General features: G+C 48.2%; 1 pseudogene; it reads left to right on the top strand.

Moving 5' to 3' along the window:
• Positions 1–403: 403 nt before the first annotated feature.
• Positions 404–13,202, top strand: part of LOC147659397 (uncharacterized) — a 45,956-nt pseudogene continuing 33,157 nt past the window's right edge.

Raw genomic sequence — 13,202 nt, 5'->3', positions numbered from 1 at the left:
TTTAGGATATGAACTATCAAGTGAAGGCAAAAGCCTGGCTGACAATTTCCTAGAGAAATGTGCTGTAATCCAAGCGCCTAGAACACTAAAAAACCTACAATCAATTCTAGGCTTCCTGAATTTCGGAAGAACTTACATTATAAATTACGCAGAAAGGGTCAAACCCCTTTATGATCTAATAAAACCAGATTTTAAAAGAAACAATTGGACTCAAAAACACACAGAAATTTTGAGATCTTTACAAACAGACATGTTAATTAAAACAAAATTACAAACACGTGACAACACACGCAACCTTGTGATTCGAGTCATCCCAGGAAGATGCGGATTCACATACCTGACCTCTAATGAGGGAGAAAGGGTACCAATTGCATACAAATCACACTTGTACACAAAAGCTGAAATGAAATTCAGCCCAACAGAAAAAATTCTAACCGCGGAACAGACTGCTGTAGCAAAAGAAAGAGCCTTAGCACAAGGTAAATGAATAATCATCGTAACACCGATACCAGCCCTGGAGGCGGTAACGAAGGCTAGCATTCCGAATGCTAAAGCACTCCATCCAAGATGGATACAATGGGCTAATTCTCTTGCAGCAACAGACGTGGTATACGAATTTGATCCCAACCTGAAAACACAAGAATTTCTCCAATATGAATTCGAATGTCCTCTGCCAACCGAAATTTTACCTCTAGAACATTACGGCTGTATAATATATACAGACGGATCAGCACAACCCGCAGTAGGGGGTAAACAAGCTTACAGTGCTGCGTGCGCGATCGTTAAAGGTCGCTGGCACGAAGGAAAATTTAAACCACTGGTCACTAAAACGCAATCTCTAGGAGATTGCACAGCTCAAAGAGCAGAACTACGAGCATTCAAAATGGCGCTTGAAAATACCGATCGAGAATTCCCCACACTCATAGTGTGTGATTCATATTACTGCGTCCAGTCTTATAATGAATACTTGCAGATCTGGGTTCAAAACGGCTTTAAAGATGCAAAAGGAGGCACAATCAAGCATAAAATTCTTTGGGAACAAGTAGTTCTTTTGCAAAAATAACTACAAAAGACTCACGTGATCCATACACTGAGTCATCAACGTTATGGCGTTCACGTTGCAGGGAATTAATTGGCTGATGAGGCCGCGAAGGCAGCTGTACAAACGGCTTCCGTAGCTGCCATCACCCGGTCAAAAACAAAAATAGACAGCGAAATATTACAGGCTGTCAGCGCTACAGTAAAAAAAGCGATAGAAACACTCCCGAAAGGCTTTCCAGTAAAGTACTCATACATAACTGATGCAAATAATGTTCCGTTTGCTCGAATCCCTGGAGTGGGGGATAGGGCAATTCCAAACATGGAACATAGGTTAGGACTCATCATAGCGGCACACGAAGGGCTTGCTTCTGTACATGCTGGCGTTTCAGCCACAGTATCATTATTAAAGCAGAGATACTGGTGGCCTCAAATGAGAAGACAGACAAGGAACTATGTTCTAGAATGTGAAATATGTCAAAGAATGAAGGTATCAACAGTGAGACGACCAGCGCAGACGCCCCTTCTAATCTCAGACAAACCATTAGCCTGTGTTTATCTGGACCACTGTGGTCCCTTACAAAGGGATGGTAACTATAAAGATATCTTGGTCGCAGTGGATTCATGTACGAGATTCATATGGATGTGGCCCCAGCGACCGGCTGACGCCAGAACTGTTATAAAAGATTTGCGAGTCTTTATCGGCACATCCGCAATTGGCATGCTACATTCTGACCAGGGTCCTGCTTTTAGCTCTCGGGCTTATAAGGAGGCCATGACCAGCATGGGCATTGCATTGCGGTACTCTTGTCCATTTCATCCTGAGGGAAACGGAATCATAGAAAGAAAAAACCGTGACATAAAGCAATCTATAACAGCAAAGGTATTAGGTTCAGGAGCTGGGTGGGTCAAACATCTAATAAGTGTCCAACGTAGTCTAAATAACCTGCCAAGAGATTCTCTGAGAGGATTCAGTCCGTACAAACTATTGTTTGGGACTAGAATGATGATCCAAGATCTTGATAGTCAGACTTCAGTGGTTAAAGACAAAAGCTTTGATATCAAAGATCGTTTGGCTATTTTGCAGGACTTAAATGAAACAAGGAAAGACCTGAGCAACATAAAGTTGAAACAACAGCCAACAACCACTGAAGAAAAACCACCTGTCCCAGCAAGGCCTGTCTGGATTCCAAAAGTCGGGGAGCTAGTCAGAGAGAAGATCGCGGTAAAGAAGGAATTTGGGCCTTCTTACAGAAAAGCAGTTCCTGTCCTGTCTGTCAACGGGACAAGATCAGTAGTACTACCGCCCCTTGCTGGTAAAAAGGAGAACAGAGTTGTATCCATCGACCTGGTAAAACCACAATCATGTGGCCGATAACAAATAGTAGGCCAAGTGGACTCCCAAGAAGTAGCAGAACACCAACGTTTGCTACAAATACAGAGGTTCAAACTGAGAGACTAATAACATTCGAAAACTCTACAGTAAATCAACAAGGACTATGCAACAAAGCAATGGAACTTAAACCTCTAAAAACCCAAATAAAAACATTTAGTCGAGACACACCAACCTACGATGAAGTAACAAATGAAACTTCTAGAACAAGAAGTAATCCAGAAGCAATTGGAACAATTGACAGAACGGCATCCGGCTACTTCATCAACTTCGATGATTTCTCTGAAGATCTGAGTGAATCTAAGAAACAGCCATCAACAAAAACTTTTAAAGATAAAACTAAGGAACTTTTTCAACAGCTGAAAGAAACCTATCTGATTTCTCCATGGATTGAATTTTGGGTGGCCTTAGGTGCATTTGTCCTCATACTTTGGTTCATCATGGTACTATGCTTGGGACATTTCATTGAGGGAAAATATGCTAAAATGGACACAGCAAGCCAGAAAATCAACTTGGTCCTTAAACCACACACATCTTCACACGTCGAGAAAAGAGAACTTTCTTCAGTCAACCTTACAGCCAACCCTATCCCCGGCGGGGTAGCATGGGACAATACTGATTATGAAATCTATGGTCCGGTTGAAATCCTGAAGTATCTACACCAATTTAAGATCTCATTGAGTGACTTTGTGGGTGCGCGATATATAGTTAGTGCAACTAACTATATATGAAATTTCAATGGTTTTGTGTGAGTAAAATAAGGTTTTGTAAATGCTAATTCCTAACTATATTCCTAACTATATATGGTCCATAACCCATGGTTTTTTCAGTGAATTTTCAAGGTTTTGTAAATGCTAATTCCTAACTATATATGGTCTATAACCTATGGTTTTTTCAGTGAATTTCAATGGTTTTTTAATAGCAAATATCAAAAGCTTTAAAATGTCAAGTACGTGATAGGTAAAAACATTTTCGTGTTTATGCACGCTGATGTGCTTTGAACGCTGCCCCCCCCTCTTTTCTTTTAAGAGTATTCTCTCTTTGCAGATAGTGAAGGGTAGGTAACGCAGGCCTTTGCACCCGTTGTAATCCGTCGTGCCTGCTTCTCTCTCCATTTGATTGATTGTTATCCAAGCATTTACTGTTTTAGAATTGGTTCTCTTTGGTTCATTCTCTATTTACAAACAAGCACAGAGTCGCAATACTCTGTTTAGTCTTTGCAGATAGTGAAAAATCGTTAAAAAAACAAAAGGAATCAAACAAAATCAGTAGGCCACTAATGGGATCTCTTTTTGACCTCGCTAAAATAGAAACATTAGGAACAACCCCTCATGAGAAATATGAAACTAGTGAGATGAACTGAGCTCGACACCATGATGGCTGCAAGACAGCTCGGCTCCGCCGCCCACCCCGCCCAAAATAACGACAAACACTATGCAAATATTATAAATATATACAACACACCAGCAAAGTAACAGGGTAAAACGTTTTATTAAATAACTATTTACATGGCAGCCTGCTGCAACATCGATCCAAACAAGCCTTGTATTTGGGGCTCAAAATCAAATCCATTCCCGGGATTTCTCCTGCCCCCTCCTCAAGTCTTGTTGCCCTGATGTGGCCTAAGATCGCCCCCGACTTTTTGCCTTTTAGTGACTCTTCCATTCTGGACCTTGTCCCACAATCCGTTTGACCTGAAGACACGTCATGCGGTGCCCTAGTCCGACCATCACATATTCCTGCGCCAGGAGACGGCGTGGGGTGCACTAGAAGGGAGAGGCGGCGTGAACGAGCCTCCCCCACCTCCCCAGGTGGAGGTTTCTCAGCTACACCCCAGTGCTTTACGCAACAAGCTGACTTGCGCCCGCTCTTCCGGAACAGTGCCTCCCTCGGCCAGCTGAATTGCGCCTGCTCCACACCTTGTCCCACAATCCGTTTGACCTGAAGACACGTCCTGCGGTGCCCTGGTCCGACCATCACATATACCTGCGCCAGGAGACGGCGTGGGGTGCACTAGAAGGGAGAGGCGGCGCGAACGAGCCTCCCCCACCTCCCCAGGTGGAGGTTTCTCAGCTACACCCCACCGCTTCACTCGACCAGCTGACTTGCGCCCGCTCTTGCGACACAGTGCCTGGCTCGGCCAGCTGAATTGCGCCTGCTCTTGCTTTTACAGCGTCTCACCCGCCATCCAACGGAATTGCACCCAATCTTGAGGTACAGCGACAGGCGGCTACCACGGAACACAGAAAATGGCGGTCGGCTCCACAGACTTGGGCCTGGCCTGCAAGGATGGCTCTGGGCAACCGTGGAACTCGGACGCTTGACAGCTAGGACATGGGCCCCATTCCCAAAAGCATCCCCTCAGCCTTGAAGATTCTACAACAGTCACCGGGACCCCCGACTCCCGGAGAATTCCGGTGGGGAGCGACTGCAATGATTGCTCGCGGAATGGCCACAACGTAGCCACGGGGTGCTCTCATGCTGACGCCAGCTTCAATCTGAAACATCCAGAAACACTGTAGACTACCAATTCGATCAGTTCCGGTGGAGCCCCAACGTGACCCGGTAGAGAAGAACTTGCCCTCCCCTCTTTGACTGAAGGTTCTTGTTGCCTGTCCCTTCTGTTGTCATTTAACAGAACTTTTTTGACTGCTGAAAGGGGTTCTGTTCCGACCGCTGGTTGGTGGAGACATTTTGACTATATTCTGGACCTGCGTTGTCGCGTAATGCGTCATATGACGCGCTGCGTTAGCGCACCCGGAAGTGCTCCGGTGCGCGAGGCGCAGCTTCCCGGAAGCGATCCGGGGCGCGGCGCGCAGCGCGTAACGTAAGCATAACAGGTCATGTGACTTGTTAATAAAACTTTTCTTTGGTTCATTTTACTTTTGTTTTTCTAATGATGGAAGGCTTGGTCATATGACCTAAAAATAACACTTTTCATTGGTTTAGAACATTTTTTTTTCCCAAATGATGAAAGTCCCACCTTTTTTTTTCTCACTCTGACTTGTAAAGCAAAGGACCCAGATGCATTTACAGTTTATCACTAACAATGTTCCAGGCTAATGTATTTTACCGGGAAATTTACAACTGTCCTGCAAGTAAAATATTCCTATTTCGAGAAAAAGGGCGTTTCTTCGTCCCATGAGGGAGCAGTTGAACAAAAGAGGCTCAACCTGCTGTCTTAGTCGCTGATAGGCATGAATATCGGATTCTTATCGATCACTTTATGTTGCAGGAGTGGAAAACACAACAGCCCTTGACCATTTATCTTTACTGCTTTCCTGCGTATTATACCTTTTAACTGTCATGTAATCGGGCTGCTTTATTTCACTTGCCTTTCACTGATTCGAAAACAGTCGCTATTATTCAAAACTTTACCAATCTAGGTACTACTATCATGTTTTGTTTTAAAAACCTTTATTGTGAAAATGTCAGTATACAAATACGGGCCTATAACCACGTGGGCCGGCCACGGAGCAAACTGGAATCGTATATGATGAGGGGGCATTTACACTGTAGAAGAACGTAACGGGCGGGCCATTAGGTTGCAAGAACTAAGGTGTCTAACAGTTGCGGAATCGGTGGACGTACATTTTATAATTAAAGTACGACAGGGCCAGTTACAATAAAATTATCTAGATATACATTTGCGGGCAAGTACCATGGATGACGTTAATTCAAAATTTCAATAGTACAGTAATCAATAACACATCAGAACTTAATATCAATAGGAATGTCCAAATGTTCAATCAGTACTCGTCCCCGCCCGCCATGTGCTTCAAAACTGCATACGTATCTCGTGATATCAAGGCTGGGCAACCAGTACACAACAAGTAGTTACGAGTCCCATTTATACCGGCGCCATTTTGGGCGAGGCCGGGCAGGTCCAGAATATAGTCAAAATGCATCCACCAACCAGCGGTCAGACCAGAACCCCTTTCTGCAGTCAAAAAAGGTTCCGTTAAATGACAACAGAAGAGATAGGCAACAAGAACCATCAGTCAAAAGAGGGGACGCTTTTGGGAATGGGGCCCATGCCCTAGCAGGCAAGCGTCCGAGTTCCAAGGTGTCCCAGGGCCATTTTAGTGGATCAGGCCCAAATCCAAAGAGCCGGCCGCCATTTTGAGAGTCCTTTTGCAGCCGCCTATCGCTTCACCGCAAGAGTGGGCGCAATTCAGCTGGATGGTGGGCGAGACGCTGTAGCCGCAAGAGCGGGCCCAACTCAGCTGGATGGCGGGTGAGGCACTGTGCCGCAAGAGCGGGCGCAATTCAGCTGGATGGTGGGTGAGGCACTGTGCCGCAAGAGCGGGCGGAACTCAGCTGGATGGCGGGTGAGGCACTGTGGCGCAAGAGCGGGCGGAACTCAGCTGGATGGCGGGTGAGGCACTGTGCTGCAAGAGCGGGCGGAACTCTGCTGGATGGCGGGTGAGGCACTGTAGCCGCAAGTGCGGGCGCAACTCAGCTAGATAGCGAGTGAAACGCCAAGGGGCGCCCCACTGCAGCTGAGGAGCCTCCACCTGGGGAGGCGGGAGAGGCCCGTTCGCGCTGCCTCTCCCCCCCCCCCGGGCACCCCACGCCGTCTTTCGGCGCAGCATTGTTGGATGGCCACACCAGTGCGGCAACTTGCTGGACACCACCTCGGTGCCATCCGGATCTCGTCGCGTTGTGCTACCTTCGGCCTACTGTAGCCGCAAGTGCAGACGCAACTCAGCTGGATAGCGAGTGAAACACCAAGGGGCGCCCCACTGCAGCTGAGGAGCCTCCACCTGGGGAGGCGGGAGAGGCCCGTTCGCGCCGCCTCTCCCACCCCCGGGGCACCCCACGCCGTCTTTCGGCGCAGCATTGTAGGATGGCCACACCAGTGCGGCAACTTGCTGGACACCACCTCAGTGTCATCCGGATCTCGCCGCGTTGTGCTGCCTTCGGCCTATTCGCACATCGGTCCGCTACTGACGCCACCTCACAGGCCAACGGATTTTGTAGGCTTTTTATAGCCCAAAGCCGCATAATAGGTCATGTGACTTGTTTATAAAACTTTTCATTGGTTCATTTTACTTTTGGTTTCCTAATGATGGAAGGCTTGATCATATGACCTAAAAATAAAACTTTTCATTGGTTTAGAACATTTTTTTTTCCAAATGATGAAAGCCCCACCTTTTTTTTTCTCACTCGTCAGTCCAAAAAGGTTCCGTTAGATGACAACAGAAGGGACAGGCAACAAGAACCATCAGTCAAAAGAGGGGAGGGCAAGTTCTTCCCTACCGGGTCACGTTGGGGCTCCACCGGAAGTCATCGAATTGGTAGTCTACAGTGTTTCTGGATGTTTCAGACTGAAGCTGGCGTCAGCATGAGAGCACTGTAGGAGAGTAGGGTCTGCAATCCTATGATCACCCAGATTTTTTGCTTTTGTTTCACTGGTTTACGACTTTCTCTGGCTGTGGGCCTGCCAATCAGACCCACAGCCTGGCTGTTCTCTCTCTAAATTACGACATGTACCCTAGGTGCATTTACCAATTGGTACTGGGCCACCTTATCAGACCCTGTCACTCAGGGCATAGGTGTACCCAGGGCCTACCAGGGGCTGAAGCATGTATTATGCCACCCCTGGCTGGCCTCCTAGATTTGACACAACTGGCTGCATGACAGCTGGGGCAAAGTCGTGTAATCACCCTTTGCTGTAGATATAGTATACCTATATCTAACCCTAAAAATGGACACACAGATTCCTATCAGTCACTCCTATGGCAGGCCTTAACAATCCTGAAGGCAGAGTGCATGGAATCGTGTGAAATGGTGCTTTGGCATGAGCTGAGCCCGTTTGCAGCTTGCGGAACCAAGTCCTAATAGCTGTTCCATGATATCGCATACCATATACTCTTAAGTGCATTATAATCCTCGCGGTTATATGCTATCTCTAGTATTGCTTTATCAAAACATGTCGAGTAAGGTGTCATACGAATTGGAATACTAACCCCCCGCCAATTCTGGCGACGGGGTTAGCATTCCACCCTTCTAGAGGGACACGACATGTATGTAACTGTGAACCCCGGTTAAAGTTAACTGAAGCCTCAGCTCCACAAAATGGATGCTGCCACCACAGACACGAGTCTGACCTCCTGCTGCTGGGAGTCCTTCCAGCGAGGAGAGCTTGGACAAAGGGTTTCCTGTCCGGGGCAGTGCTAGCACCATCCCAGACAGGGTTTTGTGTATCCTGGGTAGGCAGGGCTTTACAGGAAGGTGACTGCTGAGTGGCACCCCGGTGCTCACTACGCATAGGCCGGCCAGAACCAGTTCCAGGGGCACACCAGCCCCTGGCCTGGGGAAAGTCCGGCATGGGAGAGGGGTGTAACCACCCCCCTCCTAGTCCCACCCATAAGCAGGACCTAGTCACCGGGTCAGCCCCTTTTCCTAGTATAAAGTTAGGAGCGGGCCCCCTTCCAAATTAGATCATCTTTGGAATCAAGACACGACTTTCTTCGAAAGGACTTCAAGATTTCTTCTTCAAGATTCTCCCTTGTGACTAAGGAGTAGTCACCCTGCATCCGCAGGCACCATCTTAAGAACACTGCGGTCTGCTGCAAGTCCTTCCTCCGGAATCCGACTGCCCAGCTCAACAAGAACTGGCTTCCCTGGCACCTCTGACCTCTACTCACCTCTACAGCAAAGCTGAGAACCGTGAGTGCGACGAGACCTCGAGGGACCGGCCATCTTCAAGACTGCATGACTTCTTTCCAGCACGACCGCCGAGGGATCCTCCGGTGAGTGCTTTGGGGTCCGAGAAGCCCCGACCCTGAGCAGCTCCAGCACCAAAGTACAGCCTCCCAGCATCTCCACGATCTGCGTGGGGCCCTTCTGCTTTTTGCTGCTTACCGCGTAGTTTGGCTACTAGCCCGCTGGCTTGTGGCCTTCTGAACGACACCCGACGACATCACCACCGCTGGTCTGGTTGCTCCAGACTGGCCCTTGCTCCCTTCCAAGAGAGGAGCACCCCGGACCCTCCTGGTCCACTCCAGACCCCATTTTAGGTCCACCGCGTGGGCTTGAATTAGCCAAGGCTTTGTTGCCCAATCCTGGGTCCAGCGACGCCGACAGCTTCATCCATCGTGGGACAGCTCGCTCCTCCATCCTGGTCGCCGACAACGCCTCCTGGCCCGTGAGATCTGCAGAGCCCAGCGTCGCCCACTCACCTAGTCGAGGTGACTACCATCCGGTGCCCTCCTGGTGCCACCTGACTACTGGCTAGTAGTCACGAACTTGGTCCCCTCTGCTTTCAGGTATCATCCATCTTCAAGATCCAGGCTTGGATCACTTCGAACTCTCTTCACTGGTCGCCTGCCAGCATCTTTCTTCCAGGCTCCTGGTCCGGCAACGAGGATTCCCGACGTCTTTTGAGACCTATGCAGCTGCAGCCCCTGGGCTAGGTAACTTCGGCATTGCGGTGCCCCAGCATAGCCTCACTATCCAAGGGTCAGGATCCACTTTCGTTTTCTTCCTACCAGGTCGGGTTCGCCCGAGAACACTAACTTTGCTTTTACTAGCTACCATAGACTTTGTCCCGCATCACACGTGAGAGTGCACACTCTGCACCCGAGTCCCCTAGGCCTCCTAGAAGTAATCTAACGATTCTACAGTCAAGTCCTAGCGATTTCAAAGCCTATTAGTACTGTACTTACCTGCTAGTAATTTCGCATTCCACTTCCATAGTATATGGTTTTACGTGCCCCTCGGGCATTTGTGTATATTGTGCTAACTTAAGTATTTTCGTAAGAGTTTTGTTTTGTGCTTAGTACCCTGTCCTCATAAAGAGTACAGGGCTGTTGTGATTCTAATAAATACACTGTTTATTTTCATAACACTTGTGTGGTGTCCTTTCACTTGGTGTTCAAGAGGTATATGTGATGGTATAACAGCTGGCTTAACACGCCCTCTCGAGTCTTTAGCCTTAGACTGCTAGTATCCACGCTACTAGGATAGCTGGTCTATAAGGTTGACTTACAACAAATCATCAATAAGGGTTGTCTGGACTGATACATAGTGTTCACTAGAATAGTGAGCACTGCATATCAGGCCAACTTCTCACATTGGTGAGCAGCGGTTGGGATTTGAGCTTGCTGTTGTTTTACCACACGTATCCTAAGAATATCTTGTGAAAGATCACATAAGTACTCCAGATACATATAACTTAGCTTTGAATACTCTGAGTTCTACTGAACCAGCTGGTGTAGCTCCTCAAGGCTTAGCACACCTTGGCTGCAACTCTTAGCAAGGGATCAGTAGGCAAACATATAGTGTAGGTAGGTGCATCACTTACACCACACTAGAAGCATGTCTAACCACGGAGAGTCTACAGAGACCCCTCTGGTGGTTGAGGACCCTCCACAGGCCTCTTCCAGATATGCAGCCCTTAGCTTCCAGGAGATGAGACAAGTGTGTACCTCCAGGAAGCTAAAACAGGGGTCTAACCCCACAATCCCATTTCTGATTGGTCTCTTAGAGACTTATGATGCCAGAAAAGCTGAGAAACTTAGCTCTTCTCATCCAGAAGGGGACATGCCTGCCCTAGAGGGAACCACAGGTGACCCTGACCTCATCCATCTCTCAGGAGAGGAGGATGATGATCAAGAGCCATCTGAGGACGAGGCAAGCAAAGGTCCAGAGGTAGTTAGCCAGCTAACTAGGGACAACTTAAGCAGGCATGAGAATGGTACTAGGAGACCCCTGGAACCCCTCTCAGGCCAGCTTAACATTGGGAATGGACGAGTTAGGTCTCTATCAAGAGGCTCTAACAGATCCATTCAAACCAATGGCTCTCAGGCCTCCGCTCTGAGGAGGATGACCTCCCCTCAGAGGAGAGTATATGAAGCCAAGGAAAGGGAAGTCAATCTGAGGATTGAAAGGGAAGAACTTGCCCTGGCCAAATAGAGACTTGCCTTTGCTAGAGAGCAAGAATTGAGTGGGTCAAAACCCACTGGTGGCAGCATTATACCTAGCAATAGGGACAGGAGTTTTGATACAAGACACCTGAGTAAGATAGTGCCCCCCTTTAAACAAGGGGATGACATCCACAAATGGATTACTGCTTTGGAGAGGGCCTGCACTGTGCAGGGTGTTCCCCAAAGTCAGTGGGCAGCTATCTTGTGGCTCTCCTTTGAAGGTAAAGGTAGAGATAAGCTCCTCACTACTAGAGCTGAGGATGCTAACAATTACCAAGTCCTGAAGAACACACTGATTGATGGGTTTGGCCTAACCACTGAGCAGTACAGGCTGCTGTTCAGGGATACCCAGAAAACTCAGTCTCAGGACTGGTCTGATTTTGTCGATTGTGCCACTAAGGCTTTGGAGGGCTGGTTGCTGGGCAGTAAGGTTACTGATTACACAGGATTGTATAATTTGATCATGAGAGAACAAATTTTAAACAATTGTCAGAACCAGTTGTTGCATCAGCATCTTGTTGACTCAGATCTGACCTCTCCCCAAGAATTGGGAAAGAAGGCAGACAGATGGGTCAGAACAAGAGTTAAGCAGAACCAGGGCCAGAACCAGGGTGGTCAGAAGAAAGCAGACCAGAAGGGTAAAGACTCTAAAGGTGAAAATGACCAGAAGTCTTCAACAGGTCCCAAACAACCCAAAGAGGGTGGGGGTCAGGCTTCCCAGAAAAAGAAGAATCAAGAAGGCCAATCTAAAAGGTGGTGCCAATACTGTAAAAGTAAAACTCACTGGTTTAGTGAGTGCACCAAGAAAGGAGGAGGGCAGACTCCTGCCACTGCAGCCCCTAAGGCACCCGTGCCCCCTAGTACAGTCAGCAGTGGTAGTGCACCTCCCAAGGGTTTAGTTGGGTTAACCTTGGGTTCTTTGGGGTATGACAACTTAGTTGGCACACTCACTCAGGCTGTCCTTGTCTGTACAGGGGATGTGGATATATCCCCTAATGTCAGTCCCAATACTTTGGGCAAATACAGACAGACACCTTTTATCAATGGACAAATGGCTCAGGCCTATAGGGACACTTGTGCCAGTGTCACCATGGTGACACCTAACTTTGTGGACCCTGGACAGATCATGCCAGGTACAGATTTCCTGGTGACCAATGCAAGCAATGTCACTACCAGTCATAGTATGGCAATTGTAGCTTTCTCCTGGGGAGGGGTAACTGGCCAAAAGAAGGTTGTAGTTAGTTCAGACCTCCCAGTGGATTGTTTGTTGGGCAATGATTTGGAGTCATCACAATGGTCAGAAGTGGAGCATAGGACTCACATGGAGATGTTAGGCTTGCCAGCACATGTGCTTGCTGTGACTAGGTCACAGGCCAGAAGATGCCCCACTGAACAGGTGCTGGATCCTGGAACAATGGACCAGCCACCTTCCAAGAAGAAGAGCAGTAGGGTTATGGCATTGCCTTCCCCCTTGCCCCAGGTTGTGGATCAAGTCTCAGAGGAGGCTGACCTACAGGAATTGAGGGAAACTGAGCCTAAAGAGTTCGAACTTGATCAAGTTGAATTTCTGGGTTCAGGTGGCCCCTCAAGGGAAGACCTGGGGAAGGACCAGTTAGACTGCCCTTCCCTTGAACCCCTCAGACAGCAGGCTGCTGCTGAGGCTGCTGGGAATGCCACAGGTACCCACAAGGTATACTGGGAAGATGGACTCCTGTACACTGAGGCAAGAGACCCCAAGCCTGGCATGACCAGGAGGCTGGTTATCCCCTTTCTCCGAGAGGTTTCCTCCTTACCTTGGCCCATGAGATTCCCTTAGCAGGTCACTTAGGCCAGACAAA

Source organism: Lissotriton vulgaris, unplaced genomic scaffold (genome assembly GCF_964263255.1).
Source record: "Lissotriton vulgaris unplaced genomic scaffold, aLisVul1.2 SCAFFOLD_369, whole genome shotgun sequence".
NCBI lineage: Eukaryota > Metazoa > Chordata > Amphibia > Caudata > Salamandridae > Lissotriton > Lissotriton vulgaris.
This window is presented reverse-complemented; position numbering and strand designations above follow the sequence as displayed.